General features: G+C 36.6%; 1 protein-coding gene across 8 annotated transcripts in view; it reads right to left on the reverse strand.

The window, feature by feature from the left end:
* LOC115220501 (adenosine kinase) overlaps positions 1-13,030 on the reverse strand; it is a 61,338-nt gene that overhangs the window by 39,054 nt on the left and 9,254 nt on the right. For 2 of the 8 annotated variants that reach the window (XM_029790633.2, XM_029790632.2), the window contains exon 1: positions 5,202-5,491. The exons of 5 other annotated variants lie outside the window; for them this stretch is intronic. The gene's annotated coding sequence lies outside the window, so the exon portion shown is untranslated. Of the gene's footprint in view, positions 1-4,194; positions 4,339-5,201; positions 5,492-13,030 lie in introns of those variants that run through there. One more of the 8 variants, XM_036509970.1, reaches the window with a different exon arrangement.

Here is a 13,030-nt window from a genome sequence, read left to right on the forward strand (position 1 = left end):
ATTTCTTCCCCAACATGAAATTGCAGCACAACGGTTTTTGTTTTAACATTGCTGTCGAGATCCAAAGCGAATCACAGGTCCTTGAATGCCTTACAGAAAACGACTTACAGGCCAGATTCCAAAAGTGGCAGGAATGCTGGGACCTGTGTATTGTTGCACAAGGTGACTATTTCAAAGGAGATGATGTTAAAACTTAGGTAAATAAGTTATTTTTTTAATAAACAAAATTAATCCTGGAACTTTTTGATACCACTTTGTACATATAGACATACACACATTCAAACACACACACACACACACACACATATATATATATATTTAAAAAATAAGGAGAAAATGGAGAGATAATTAATAAAATATTATTTATTAATAATTAATATTTTATTAATTACCTCTCCATTTTCTCCTGATTCTTTAAATATATAAATATATGAACCATGGTTTATATGGTTACCTTATAGTTGAACTTTCTATGGATTGGTAACTATTTTCCTTGGATTTTATTATCCCTTAATTAGATTTATAACCTTTACTTGAATATATATATATATATATATAAATTTTATAATTATGAGCATAATTATAATTAGGGTTCAGCAAAATTTGCTTCACCACATACCGAAATTTAGAAATAGCAGTTAAAATACTATTCTACTACCCTAAGATATCTCCCTGACAGCAATACTCTACAACTCACGAGAGTATTGCTGGAGGCTTAAGATGGTGACCAATGTAATATATGAGTGTAGAGGACAGTATCAAGAATGAAAGATGGATAATTTGACTCAATACGGGAAAACTCCCCTGGTCCAGATGCAATACTAACACATGCATCGTACAATCTGTCCTACACTCTGTGGAGAAAAAAATCTTTTGTTGCCAGCACCAGTAGAAGTTACCGAAACTTTTTCTAACCTGTTCTTACCCTGGCTAAAATACTTTTGAAGCAACCACTTCTGCGGCAACAAAAGCTATCAACTACTACTAGTGAACCCACCAGGGATTCAGGGGAGTCTGTTTCTGGTGTGTTCATAGTAGGAACTACTCCAGTGCAGTTATCACATATGCAGCTTACATTCTCTGATAGTCTGCCAGTGATTCCCCTACATCTCGTGTGTCCATTGCTTATACTGGACATGGCATATGGAAATTATACCTACTCCTTTTCTCTTTATTAGGGCTTGGTTCTCAACCTATTCTTATTAATCATTGTCCTCCAGACCATAATGGAGGAATTTAAGACTGGCTGCCCTTAGGAACTACAATATACGCTGATGACCTCATTCTCATAGCAAATTCTATAATAAAAATTAGAAAAGAAATTCCAGGTGTTGAAGTAAAAGTTAGCTTAAGAAAGACCAAAGCTCCAGTAAGTAGGAAAATAGACAAGATTCTACTCCCTTCAGGTCAATGGCCCTGGTCAATATGTAGAAAAGGTGGAGACAGAAATTCCATAGATGTACCCAGTGCAAGCTATGAACACACAAAAGATGTAGAATCACATGAGGGTTAATGGATAGTGTTTGCATGTGGAAGATGTACAGGGCAACGAACTCTAAGGACACAAAGAGAAGATAGATTCCCTTGAATGCCCTGGAAACTCTCTGGAGGTAGTAGTTTCTATCTGGAAAAAGTTCGTCATGTGTGTGTGAGTGTGTATTCGCTTGTCTTGGAATCGTTTGACACTTGTGTTTCAACGTCATACAAGTGTTATTCGTTTCCAATCACCATGAAAACACGCCCGACTATAGAGAAACCCTGCTGGGAAATAAGCGAACGTTAGCAACAGAAATGGTATCCGGAAAAATCTATAATGAATAGCGTCTAACCCAGACAACCATGTATAAAATGGGTGTTACACACATTGAGAAATATGTGTATGTGAACAAACACATGGGCATGCTCAGTAATTAAGAGTAACAGAAATTGTTTTGACTCATTCGGGGGGGGGGGAAGTTATTTCTATTTTGCACGTTAATTGGAGGTTTGAAATTAACAAAAATAAAATATATATACGGCTTGTCTTTATTCATAATTTTTCACTGTCTTAATTAAATGATACTTTCATTTTACTCAAGTATTATAATGAAAGGCAAAGACAACTCTGAGTGGTATAACTTAGAACATTGAAACCTAAAGCAAGTAGCTTGCCCCTTCCACTTGTATCATCACTATTACCGTTACAACAGTACTAGTCATAGTGATAATAGTTTCTAACGTTGGTACATATTCACACAATTTATAGAGCAGGGATTAGTCAATTGGGTCGATCCAGTATATAACTGACATTTGTTTTGATCGTGCATGAAAGGCGAACATTAGCATCAATAAATGAAAGGCAAATTCACCTCGAATGAAAGTATTGTTGCTATACAATAGCACCAATTAAAGATGGAGTAAAGGAGAAAGAAAGGAAAAAAGAGCCAGGATTCCGAATCGATGGGATTGAAAAAGACTTAGAAACTGTAGCTTGAATGTTCCAAGCAATATAATAATCGTCTCTGCTAACCCCAACAACTTTTCACGTCACCGTTAATTGGCTTCGATGCTGGTTTCGATCTGAACGGCTCTGAATAATTAACCGAACTCTTATCCAGTCACTGCATCGATAGCAATGTGGGCGGTGCAGCATAAATCAACCCAGTTTTGATAGATCGATAAAGTATATCATGGGCGCCGGTGGGGAGAGTGTGTTGTGTATGTGTGATAGAGAAGGGAGGAGAGACGAACGGAGATAAATTAAAAAGTGAGAGGAGTGAATGAAGTATAAGAGGAGAGAAAAAAGTGGTGGAGATAGAGATGATGATGATGATAGTTGTGATGTTGATGGCGGCAATAGTAGTAGTACCAAGCTAAGTAATTATGAAGAAACAATAGTGACCCATAGCTATCGCTATAGATATATTTATAACTTTGTATCCATCTTTATAAACGTGTGCGTGTATACATGTATTTATAGTGTATGCATGTATGTCTCGATGTGTTGGTGAGCATGTGGACGTGCAAACGTGCAATGTCGCTTTATATAGACGATCATGACAAGGTGCGAGGTAAAAAAAAAAGCGTTAAGAGCTCGCAACAAGACGTGTTTTTTTATGCTTTATTAAAACATCAGTAAATATATATTTCCACAGATTCTTATAAACAGTAGCCATATTGTAGTCTTGGGGAAGTGAGCTTACTAATAATAAAAAATTAAAGGCAGAATTGTTTGTAGTTTTCAGACAAAAGCAAATTTCAGTAGAAAGTAAATAATAGAATGATTTTTTTTTACGTAAAAAATGTAGTTTCGATGATCGTGTATCTCAGGGGAATTAGCGACCTAAGATATAATTTCTAACAACATAATACCAATACTAATAAAACTGAAGTAATGGAATGAACACATTTAAAGAAGGTTAAAATGTTACCAAGGGAATGAAGTTGGTAATTAGCAGAAGACAGAAAATTTACTTGAACGAAACATGATTCTGCTTGATTAAATATAAACCATTAACTTTTGGCTTAGTTGAATAAATAAATACTTCGGTATATTACTGGCGCTTGTTTTATCAATTCTAAAATGTTACTCAGTTTAAACTTGGAATTAGATTCAGTAAAGCATCTGGGTCGACGCTCTCTTATAATACACTCCCCCACTGGCCACCACAACAGAAATCATAAAACAAACAATTACATCAGTGAAGATGATTTCATATTAATGAAGAGGAGCCGCTACTGCGATCGTGAATTTCTCGAAGTCAATCAAATAACTTCTTAAAAGAAAGTCCTTAGAATTATAGGGAAAGTAAATGTAGAACTGTTCATAATTTTTGAGAAAAGAAATCGATTCTCTAAATTTAAATCGACAATTTATTAACAGTTTCCGATTAGGAGCGCCATACCTCACAGGAAAGGAAAATAGTATATTTCTTAATTTCTTCGGTATTTTCAGTATTCCAATTTCAATCCTAAATTATAATTATTTTTTATTTCAAATTTTTTTTTTTACATTTATAACCCCCTTCCCGTATTTTTTTTTCCTTTCCTATAAAGTATGGAGCTCCTAATTAGAATCTCAGTTAATCTATAATTGCAATTGCATAACAATGACTGCGTAATTATAACGAAACCTTACGCTATCGACCTCATCTCGTTAAAATTAAACTCACAACATATCACAATAGGTACTGTAAACTATCTAAAGCCACTAACCTCTATACTCTACACTCGCGATAATCATTTTACGTGAACAGGAACCTTCAGATGCATGCAGAGACGGAATGGCAAATGTATCAGTCATATCTCTGTTAATTAAGTGTTTTTAGCGCGAATCAAACGGTTCCATTGGCAAATCGAAATCGGAATCGGATCGACGATGCACTTCACTTAAAACCTACCACGGCTTCCGTGAAATTTCCAATATCAGAGAAAGGGAAGCTGAGGTGTTGTTAGTGCAACAACACACCTCTTTGAAGTGTACTAACAAGGGTGAAATCAGAACTGCGTGACGAAGGCGATTCGCCGTGAAATTACTGCTTTGAACCAAACATAAAACATGAGTAAACGACATTAAGCGCTGCCTGAAATAGCAGCAAATTCTATTAGAAAGTGAAACCAGATAATTTCGCGCTATTCTGATAAATACTTTCCGAGTATTTTTTCTAAGAGATGATTTTTTAAAAAGTTTTCTTTTTGTCAATCCATACACATTATATACTACATATGCTCGCTACGTAAGACAGGTTAGGGGTATAAAAAGGTAAAATTAGGGAGACAACAGTTAAGGGGAATAAACAAGGGAACCAGAGTAAACAATTCCAGTAAACTACTCCGTCGGAGTCAGCTTCGTCGTTCGATCTTTCGGCATCGATAAAATCTGTATCGATGCAAACGAGCTTGCTCCATGCCCTAAAAATTGTTGGCCTTGTGCCAAAATTAGAATTATTGTTTGTGTTGTTAAGGCGGCGACCAGGCAGATTATTTGGCGCGTTGAACGAAATACTTAGCAGCATTACCGTCTGTCTTTTATGTTCTGACTCCAAATTCCGCCGAAGTCGACAGTACCAGTTGAGCACCTGGGATCGATGGCATCGCCTAGCCCCACTTCCCACAAAATTTCAGACCTTGTGCCCATTGTAGGATGATTAGTATTGTTATTAAGAAAACAAACGAACGAACAAAAATAAAAATTCAACAATAAGAGCAACAAGAACACTTACCTTTTTGAAAACATTTTTCCTTTCTCGAAGTTAGGGTATGAATGTTGGCACTGAGACATGGTGGTCACTCCGCGGTTTAACGCAGATATCATATCAGAAACACGCTTCATTTCTACAGCTGTGGTTCACGCACAGGGGACCAAAGAAACTCGTTCCGCTGACAACATGAAAGGGATGGCCTCAGGCGAAATGTTAGTACCCGAGGAATTTGGTGAGAAAAAGTTGCAGACGCGTTTGGCACATGTATCTGTCGGTTTGGTCCACCATGGTAGCGAGAAACAATTATATATATACATATACATATTATATATATATATATATATATATATATTATATATATATATATATATATATATATATATATACACGCGCGCGAAGAACGGGTACAATTCGGGAAAAGAAAGGGACTTTAGTCAAAGTACGTGGGACCAGTTAGCACCATCCGAAAAGGACAGGACCGCGTCCTTTGAGTTGACCACTGCTGTAATAGCAGTGGTTTTATGTTTTTTAAGCTTCATCATCTGCACATTTCCATTCTGTGGCTGTACATTTGTGCATTTACACACGTCGCTGTACTGAAGAGGGCTTCTTGCTGCTGCAGTTGGCCGAAAGCCAACCAGGTCAAGTTTTCTGCTTTCCTCTGTCTCATTATAATTATGGAAGGTTCATTAACATAAGCTTATTGGCAGGGACCTTCGATTAACCAATCGAAGGCATCGAACCGTATGACATCAGTGGAACAGAGAATCTGATTATCCAATCAATAAGCATTGACCGATTTATTAGCATATTGTCATTGGAAGAAGACTAGTGACAACCAATCAGATTGCGTTGACCGACTTTCGCTTCTGTGCGAGTTCTCACAATGCAATGAATATTATAAGCAAGGCAGGAAGTTTATTTTTTTCCCCCACTGTATTTGTATTTCCTCATCTTCGACATAACATGCCAGTCAGAGTAAAATCACATACAATAAAATTATATATATATGCCCAATAGAAAAGAATAGATTAATATTAACAAGTACAGACAAATATACAAAGGTAACTACAATTTTATGTGACGTTGAGGAAAAAATATCTGAAGAAATCCATAATGAAAGCATATTACAAATAATTTGACAACATAAAAATATTACAACTAACATCAATAGAAAGCTAGCATGAGGTCAGGAAGATAGTTGAGTTTAAATAAAAATTGTGTAATCCACACGGCAAGGTCATTTGGTACATTAAAATTTCAGTTATTTAAAGAACAATACCAGGAATAAATGATTATATATGCACATGGTTGGATTTTATTAAAATACACATTAAATCATAAGAAAGGCAAACAAACAGGTAGTTTGTGAAGATATCAAATTCCTATTGAATTACGCAACCGCAAAATTGTTTCGGAGACGAACTCGAAATTCTTCAAGCATATTTTAGCGCTCAAATATTTACTCATTAAGCGACCGCTCACACAATTCAAAGATAAAAGTCGCGCTTCCAAAAGAACGAAGGCTCTTATTTTTAAGTAGCTTTTCCTCTAATCTATTTTTGCTTTTATAAATAACTCTCGAGTGTGTGCGCGCGTGTTTTGTAATATATATATATATATTATGTGTATATAGTGTGTATGTATGTGGAGAGAGAGAGATAGATACATTACACATATAAACATACACATAATCTCTCTCTCTCTCTCTCTCTCTCTCTCTCTCTCTCACATGTGTGTGTGTTTACGCACGCGCGCATTGCTGTGCTATCAATGTTGAAGTGCGTGTATATATATATTATATGTTTATAGTGTGTATGTATGTATGTAGAGAGAGAAAGAGATACATACATTACACATATAAACATACACATAACTTCTCTCTCTCTCTCTCTCACATATGTGTGTGTGTGTGTGTGTGTATATGTCTACGCACGCGCGCATTGCTGCGCTATCAATGTTGAAGTGCGTGTATATATATATTATATGTGTTTATAGTGTGTATGTAGAGAGAGAGATACATACATTACACATATAAACATACACAGAATTTCTCTCTCTCTCTCTCTCTCACACACACATATGTGTGTGTGTGTATATATGTTTACGCACGCGCGCATTGCTCTGCTATCAATGCTGAAGTGCGCGCACCTTAAATATTATATGAAAAGTATGCATGTAATAAACAACTGTAAACAATGCAGTTTAAAAAGAAAATGCGATTATGCGTACGCACGAGTATGCGTGTGGCAGTAAGCACTATAAACCAACGCCAATTATTTATCATACTCCTGTTCTTGATAAATTCAAAAGCTGATAATATAACATTAAAATAGAAGGAATGAGTAATTATGTTTCCCGAAAAGCTATTGTGCCTGCATGCAAAGAAATATTCTTTTAATAAATGAATAGATATGAATTAAGGGGCTCATGTTGGGTTTAGGAGAGAAGAGAATGACCAGATACTGAAATGAAAGGCTTGCTGAAAAACTTGGAGCCAAGAGATATTGAAATACCAGTAGACGGGAATAGTGTAATGCCAGAGAAAACGCGAGAGAAATATTTGTGGCATGTCATTGACGGAGAACTGCTCGAGGTTAAATAAAGTTGTGATGCAGCATATGATGATATCAGAAACACCAACACCGCATCAGTTTTCAATCCCAATCCCAGTTATAAGGGTGTTCACTATACTTTCCCATCCCTACCAGTTTCTCTCCGACAAAAATAAAGATATCTCACCCGAAAAGTGCGAAATAAAAAACCGACTGAACAGAAAATACGCGCGTATATAAATCGTATGTTTATATGTGTGCATACAACTACACACACGCACTCGCGAAATTTTACAGAATTTTGAAAAATTCGAAGTAGTTAAATACTATGTGGAGTACCATGCATGCATGCTGGCACGCACAAACACGCGCTCACAGAGAATAGGTGAGAGCTAGATACACTCAGTATAGAAAACACGTAGTAGTGTTCAAATGAATTGAACTTAAACACTCGAATCTTCATCAAAGACTAGGTCCATGGTGTGCAGAGTGGCTTTAAGAGAAATCCAGGCAAGCTGATATGGAGATAAAGACAATTAAGCTTCACACACACACATAGATTGTTCATAATTTGAGGATGGAATGCACAAAAAGTCGTTGAGTATGCAACCAGTAAATGGTCACACAGAGATATTACTATAAGCTTCCTGAAACAGCTGTCGAGTTAGGAAACTATGTAGTCTCTCCTTAATATTCTTTATTTTTTATGTTCTAAATAAATATATTTGTATATCAATATATATATCACAAGCTATCAGATGTTGCTACACATCGCTGGTCACAATGCGCTTCACATTATTTTAGCCTTCAAATGACGCCACCTCGCTGGCTAAGCGAGCAGGCCAATATATATATATATATATATATATATATATATATATATATATATATATACACATATATATATATGTGTGTTTATCTTTGTGAATACATGTAGCTATATCTATCTATCTATGTATATATACGTGTGTGTGTGTGCATGTGTCAAGTTTGTGTTTATCTCCATCTTTCTTTCTCTCTCTCTCTCTCTCTCTCTCTCTCTCTCTCTCTATATATATATATATATACACACACACACTCATTCATTATTATGGATATACAAATAGAATACAAATAAGGATTTTGATTCCACTTAAAGGTGACTTATGCAGTAATAAATGTGTTAAGAGAGATTATTTTCAGTAAGGAATGAGAAGGTAAAACAGTCAGATATGCAACGAGAAAGAATGTGTGCAATCAAGCATGAATGCTAGTTATATATACAACACCACCACACTTTCTTTTTATATCATTCCTTCATAAAACTTCTTTCCACTACCAGTAGATTCTCCTTGAAACGTTAGCTTAAGTTATAAATAGAACTGAGCAAATATATTCACATATCATTAGAAGGGCACACAATGATTGCCACATTATGGCTAACATATTCAAGTACAGAATCAAAATACAACACAAAGATTAATTACAGATTCCTTGAAAAAACTTATATAGAAAGCATGTGAAACTGTCGAAGGATTTTTTCTTGTATGTGCATCATCATCATCATCATCATCGTTTAACGTCCGTTTTCCATGCTAGCATGGGTTGGACGACTCGACCGGGGTCTGGGAACCAGGAGGCTGCACCAGGCTCCAGTCTGATCTGGCAGTGTTTCTACAGCTGGGTGCCCTTCCTAACGCCAACCACTCCATGAGTGTAGTGGGTGCTTTTTACGTGCCAGGGGAGGCTGGCAACGGCCACAATTGGTTGGTGCTTTTTACGTGCCACCGGCACGGAAGCCAGTCGAGATAGTGCTGACATGTGTGTAGAAATAATGTATATATGTATACATGTATATTGGCTGTGTGGTAGGAAGCTTGCTTCCCAACCACATAGTTCAGGGTTCAGTCCTCCTGCATAGCACCTTGGCAAATGTGTTCTACAATAGCCAAAGGCTAACCAAAGCCTTATGAGTGGATTTGATAGACAGAAAGTGAAAGCCCATCATATGTGTGTGTGTGTGTGTATTTTTGTGTCTGTGTGCCACCTACTCTCCCCCTCACCAACCAGTATTGCTGCATTTACATCCCTGTAACTTAGCAGTTTGGCAAAAGAGACCAAGAGTATAACTACTAGGCTGGGGTCAATTTCTTTGACTAAAACCCTTTAAAACAATGCTCCAGCATGGCCACAGACAAATGACTGAAACAAGCAAAAGAATACAATAATGTGTGTGTATGTGTGTGTATACCTGTATGTATTGCATGACACCTTTGGTAAGTGTCTGCTACTATAGCCTCAAGCCGACCAAAACCATGTGAGTAAATTTGGCTGACAGAAACTCAAAAGAAGCCGAAACTATATGCGTGTGTGTTTGTGTCCTGTTTGTCCTCTACCAGTGCTTGACAGCCAGTGTTGGTTTGTTTATGTTTCTGTAACTTAGCTGTTCACAAGACAGATTGATTGAATAAGTACCAGGTTTAAAAAAAAAAAAAAATGAAAAACATCCTGGAGTCAGTTTAACTAAACTTCTTCAAGGCAGTGCCCCAGCATGGCCACAGTCTAATGACTGAAACAAGTAAAAGATTGAAAGATATGTATGTATATATATATATATATATATATACACACACATATATGTATGTATATAGATGTACACACACGTAGAAAATAGATCAGTAGCATGCCCTTGCACTGAAAAATGCAAAGGGTGTGTCTACTAAATATTAGATATTCACATTATAACAATTACTAAATAATTTGAACATATAATTTCAAATATACATAAATTTTAACGATTATAAGGGCATCTATTCACTTCTGTCATGTCTGTGCATAACTCATACATGTACACATAATGATGCCGGCACATTATATATACCAAATTTTACGAGGCAACAGATTCAGTCTTGAGGCTTCAATGGAAAACATTTGTCCAAGGGCTATAGAATTAGAGTGAACCTTGGAATCATAGATTCAAAGTGAACTTCTTAACCAGATGGCTATGCTTACACACACAATCTGTGTGTGTGTGTGTGCATGTGTATTATCTATAACCCAAACAGTCAACTGAAAGTATTGTTAATACAGAAACCTTATAACAAATGATTAGGTATTTTGTTTTATCAGATTATTTCATAGACATGCAGAATTTTAGAAATGATTAGAATTCTATATAAATAGAGGAAGACTAACAAATTTTATAATTACTGGCGTAATTTCTTACTGAACTCTGGTAATGCTGAGTTTTTGCTGCCACTAAACAATAAGAAATACACAGCAACAGTGTAAAATACTAAGAGGATAGTAATATCAATGCTTATTGTATTTCTACTTTCACAAAGACAGCCTGTTTTCACAGTAATACAATAGATTTGTTTAAAATAGCACTATATAAAAATATATCTTTTTAACAAGGCACAAAACAATGTTTCATAAATTTGAACTAACCAGAACAAGTTTGTGTTATTGGTTCCTTTTCATCATCATCGTTTAACATCCGCTTTCCATGCTAGCATGGGTTGGACGAATGACTGAGGGCTGGCAAACCAGATGGCTGCACCAGGCTTCAATCTTGATCTGGCAGAGTTTCTACAGCTGGATGCCCTTCCTAACGCCAACCACTCCAAGGGTGTAGTGAGTGCTTTTACGTGCCAGTCAGGCGCTATTGGCAGCAACCTCGCTCGAATCTTTTACACATGCCACCGGCACAGGTGCCAGTAAGGCGATGCTGGTAATGATCACGCTTGAATGGTGTCTTTTACGTGCCACCGGCACGGATGCCAGATAGCTGCTCTGGCAATGATCACGCTCGGATGGTGCTCTTAGCACCCTACTAGCACGGGGCTCGAGTGCCAGTAAGGCATGCTGGTAACGATCATGCTCGAATAGTGCCTTTGAAGTGCCAGTGGCACGGAAGCCGGTTAGCTGCTATGTCAATGATCACACTCGTATGGTGCTCTTTGCACCCTGCTAGCATGGACGCCAGTCATCGAATTTGATTTTGATTTTTGATTTCATTATTATTGTATATTTGATTTTATTATTGTATTATTTGATTTTATTATTATTGTATATTTTAATTCTCAGAGCTCTCAATTTCACTTGCTCTGGCTAATTCTCTCAGCAAACCTGTTGCCAAGGGTCTCTCAGGGTCTTCTTCCACAATACTTAACATTCAAGTACCAGTCTCAAAATCCTCACTATCCTCAATAAAGAAGTTTTCCAAGCGTTTTACCCTCATGCCAATCCCAATTGCTCCAACAAATTTCTCAAACCAGCAACAGCACTAACTCCAAAAGTAACAGCAAAACTACCACCACCACTACAGCAACAATACTAGCAAATAAGTACGACAACAATGATTTTAATGATAACAATAACAATAAGAGTCTTATTATAAAAAAAAAAAAGTCATTTAATTTTTCTCTTTTTGCAAGCTGTGCAGCTCAGAGTACTGGGTTGGTGTCCAACACAGGAGAGCTCACTTAAATTTTTAAGGACACAGGAGCCCCTTTGAGTCTTCTGAGGCAAGCCCCTCAAAAGACAGTGTCTTGATAAAAATATTGGTGCTTGTGACACTTTATCATCACTTTCCTCAGTATAAAAGTAATGGCTAAAAGAATACAGGGTGGGTGAAAAGTTATGCATAAGTTCAATTCACTCTGGAATTGCCAAAGACATGCTTAAAATTTTTCTAAAATTGAATAAAATAAAATAAATAATGATGAATACACACGTACTTGTATATGATGAACAAAATGAATAATAATAATAATAATAATAATAATAATGTAATACAAATAAAATTTTAAATATTTTGATGTGTGACTTTTGGCACACCCTGTACAATGGTATAAATGATGATGGAACTCTGGGTGGTGGACTCCCACCCAACATGTTTCCTGTGGGTGAACAGTACAGGATCGGTTGTCATTATACAGCTGCCAGAACAGAATGATCTAAGCTGTCATGGAATGGTATATTTATTATAAGGCAGTAAGCTGGTAGAATTGTTAGCAGCATTTCATCTTTCTTTACATTCTGAGTTCAAATCCTGTCACACTTACTTCAAAGAAATGACAAAGCGAGAGAGAGGAGGACAGAGAGGAAGTAAGAGAGAGAGAGAAAGAGAGGAAGTAAGAGAGAGAGAGAATGAGAGAAAGTGAGAGTGAGTGAGAAAAAGAGACAGTGAAAGAGAGAGAATGAAAGAAACAGTGAGTGGTGACAATGTTCGTTTTGTGTTTTTAAACGTTTCAGAGAGGACGTAAGAGAGAAAGAGGGTGAGAGGGAGAGAGGTGAGAGAGTGAAAGAGAC

The sequence above is a fragment of the Octopus sinensis genome, linkage group LG16 (assembly GCF_006345805.1).
Source record: "Octopus sinensis linkage group LG16, ASM634580v1, whole genome shotgun sequence".
NCBI classification, from domain to species: Eukaryota; Metazoa; Mollusca; class Cephalopoda; order Octopoda; family Octopodidae; genus Octopus; species Octopus sinensis.